This window comes from Pinus tabuliformis, chromosome 2_1 (genome assembly GCF_031772625.1).
Source record: "Pinus tabuliformis cultivar Carrire ecotype Pingquan chromosome 2_1, CPIR1, whole genome shotgun sequence".
NCBI lineage: Eukaryota > Viridiplantae > Streptophyta > Pinopsida > Pinales > Pinaceae > Pinus > Pinus tabuliformis.
In genome coordinates, this window is record NC_142299.1 from 307,989,419 (window position 1) to 307,993,803 (window position 4,385).

A 4,385-nucleotide genomic window follows, 5' to 3' on the forward strand; every position below is an offset into this window, starting at 1 on the left:
AACATAGATAACCTAAACCACAGGCTATACAATTTCAAACCTTAAAAAAATAATTATTCATCATACATAGTTGTCTCATGCATAAATATTCATCATCTTAAAAGCTGATATAGCACATAAGTTTAAATATGTGACAACATAAAGAGTAACGAGACACATATAGAACATCCCAAGAAATTGAAGCAAACTAGATCAGCTGAAGAAAGTCACTTGGAAAACCAAGCACCGCCACCCAACCTAGAACTGACTTCCTCAGTTCACCCCTGAGCCGAGAGTTCTTGCCATGGATCAACTGCCTCTTGTTGATCTCTTCAATGGGTATTTAATACCCTCTTTCATGATATGGTTTCCATTAGTGGTGTCCCACTTTTATGGATCTTTTTTATCCATTGCCTAGGCTTTTCCCATAAAAGCTCGCCTTTCTCTCTCGCGAGGCTTTTCCTCATAAAAGCTTGCATTTCTCTCCCGCAATGCTTTTATTTTTTTCTTAAACTTGGCATCTTTCTCCAGCTAAGTAACTTAATTGATATTTATCTCCAAATCCATTAAGCTTATCCAGAATTGGATCTATAAGTCTTATCATGAAAGAATTATCCATTCCCATTTACCAGTGGGATTTCATTTGGCAAGAACCTCATCTCTTGGTGTCTTGTTTTCCAAGTGTTTTACATTATATTTAATTATTTAACAATAAAGTATTTACTTTCATTGTTACACCTTATACCTAGCTTTTCTTAGCTTAGGTTAACATAGCGTTACATATAACAGAGGGGTGTTACAGTTGTTTACTAGATAGGTAGAGTTTATGGACTTTAAGAATTGTGCATGTTGAGTGTGGTTTTAAAAATGTCACCATGATTATGCCCTTACTATATTGTAAAGTCTCCATTTCGTTTAATATTAAACTTTGTTTAGGGTGTTGGGGGGATGACTTGTTAGTATTCTGCCTTGTCAATCCTAATTTAGTGTGCAATCTCTATGTTATTTTGGTTGGCCTCGACCCTATTTTGGGTAGTTGGAATTACCCTGTAGCTTTAGCTACCATGCCTCCTCATCAAAGGCATACAAATCAAAGAGGGGGAGCCATGTTGGTCCTCAACATTGGAGACTCTTCACTTGGGAATTTGTTGCATCATATTTTGACTCTGTCCCTTCGGAAATATGAAAGGAAATTCATCAACTAGAATTGCAAGAGTTTAGAGAACATCCTTACTTTTCTGATTTGGAAATTGGAGGCAAGGGTTTACAATGGCTCCCAAACTCAAGAATATTCAGGAAGAGGAGATTGTATTTTCTACATTCCCTCTCAGTTCACTAGCAATTGGATACTCTTATTCACATGGTTTTATGAGACAAGGAAGTGGACAATTATAAACTCTTTGTTGAGCTAGAGGATATTAAATGACTTATAAGAAATATCCATTATTTCCTTGATGATATTGATGCTTGCCTAAGTAGCATGGAAGGTTATGTGGTGTTGGACTTGGCTTTAGGAGACCTATCAAGCCCTCCTAGGGGCACTACTAATCCTCCTATTGATAATCCTCAAAATTTTACAGTTATCTCTTTAGATAAACCATGATGAATGCTTTTGAAGTTTTTTGTCTTCTCTCCAGGAGTATTTATAGTATCAGTTGTTCTTCATGTTTATGGTCAAGAAATACAGTGATGGTACTATGGGATAATACTTGGTTGGTCTTCATTACCTCTCTGGCCATAATTTCTCTTGCTCGTGGATTTTTCTGGTTGGTCCTCCTTGCCTCTCTTATCACAATGATTTTGATTCATGATTATTGCATGACACTCACTAACCGTTATGGGCAACGACTTGGAAAAAATTCTTTATCCCTTCTTTTTGCTCATTTCAAGTAAAGTCTAGTGGGTTGATTCACATTGCTCTCATCTACAAGTTTCTTGGTTGCGTTTTGGAATTACTAACTTGTGGTGTTGGTCTTTTTGGTTCTCACTTATACACCCGACTTATGTTCTATTCGACGCTTAAGTTATTACAATCTAGTTTGCAGAAGCGCCAATGCTCTATGCCCTGCATGTTGATGATAATTACAGGCTTGATGCCACTATCTCTTGCAAGGCTCGTATACTAGATATCAGTGTGCAATATTTTATATTAATGGGAAAATCTTTTGATCAGTTCACAAAAAAATGGTGCAAAGAAGTATATTGTTCCAATAGTTTATTCATAAATTGGAACTGGGAGTCGTTATCATAAATAATAATTTAATTAAAAAAAAAAAATTACTATTATAATTATAAATATTATCATTTTGTTATCAAAATATATTTTTATTATAATTTTTTTAAATAAAATAAATAAATATTAAAATTTTTAATTTATTAAATGTAAAAAGATATTAATGTGTAATTATTTTACACATGGGCTAATGGGAAATTTACCAAGGGGAGGAAACAAATGTCCCCACATCCAGACAATACCACAAGTAAGGACCCAGAATAGCTCAGTGAAGAGAGTCCCTCTCCACCACCCGTTAGAATGTTGCATTGTCGCCATCATGGTAAAAGTCCCATGCATTTATAATGGGAGGACAAGGTTTTATAACTCAACACTTGAAAGCATTTATATGAATACGACACTTCTAGGAATGGACATGTGTAAGGCCCAACACACATTTTAAAACACACATTCCTCCCATAGATCATGCACTCATCAATGATGTCACATAACTGTCTATCAATTTCTCTCAAGACTAGAGCCAATCCTCCCTGTGAAACCTAGTTCATCTCAACTGCAGAATGATAAGCCACAATGTGAAAAATTACATCATACCTCCTCCTCATTTCAATTTCCTCCCAACATTTAACATGAGGGGACTTGAGTTGGTGACCCCAACCCTAGGAACTATATTCATGATGTGTGACAACGAGGAATATCAATTAACTTATAGATAATAAATAAATACTTATATAAAAATATTTTACCTAAAACAAACATTAAAATATTTTATTATCAATATTTTTTTTTAAATATTACCTATCAAATTCATATTGAATATAAAAAAAATAATTACACATTTCTTTTACAAGTTGTAAACAACACTTCAATTTAAAATAAAATTAAATTAAAGGTTAATATTTTATAATTTTGAACTCACACATCAACTTTTATTTTAAAAATTACCTTTTAAATGTAAACAATTTTTAAATTATATATATCAAACTTATTCTTCTTTAAATTATGTATATGAAACATGTCATGATAGTAAAACTTCAAACCTTTTAAACTCGTACCTTTTACAAATGTTTAGGATTGAACATTAATCATTACACAAGTTGGAGGATTGTACTAACTTAATTTTGTTTTGTAAATATATACGTTTATATTTCATTTAAAAAAAAGGGTATGTCATAGGTTTTCGCTCGAACATGGCAGATCAACTTAGGAACTAGAGCTAAACAAAAAAAATTGTACCATTGGCATTATTTTATTAGAATTTAATATTAAAATATTTTATATAAAAATATTAATAAAATTTACATATTTCTTTCTAAATGGTAAATAACGCTTTTCGATTTACATTTTTTTTAATGGTTTAACTTAACTTAGCTTAACAATAACCTTAAAATTGAATAATAATAATATAACCTAAATCCAATATTTCATATAAACAATTTTTGCCCTATATATTTAATACAAATTCGTAATATTTACACAATGCTAAATACACATAATATAAATGCATCTCACACAAACATCCGTCCAAACCATGACAATAACAATAGAATAATATTATGATGGCATGTGAATAATTCTAATAGAATGACAGTTGAATATTCTGATGGCATGTGAATAATTCTAATTATTGAGGAGTCATTAATAGAAAAGGTACGAAGACTACAATTATTGAGTTTGACTTCCAATATATTGGGTTTGTCTCTTTGCACACGAATAATATTTGCTCTCATCGACAAAAAATGTTTTAACAGAGGTGGAGGGTTCAAGGGAAGGATGGGAGAAAATTCTTACCTTGGCCAACTTCATGATGCGATGATCAAAGTTTTTGTTGTTGTTGTTGTTGTAGAAGAAGAATATGATATGCTTGAATTATTACAAGAAAATTCCATAACTGACATAAAGGGTGAGGAAAAAATTGTATTTTGAGTGGATTTAATGGTGCAAAGAAAGAAGATGGTCATGAGTGGGTTGGTACAAATTAGTTAAATCCAATTCGTCTCGAGGATTGGGTTTAAGAGACTTCGAATTGATCAGAAACGTGTTTGGAGCTAAACTAGGGTGGTTTTGGGTAAAGCGAGGAAAAGAATTTTGGAAATAAATTTGGTTGAGGAAATATGCCACTTTGATAATGTAAGAGGAGATATTGTGTTATAATTTTATCATTATTGGATTT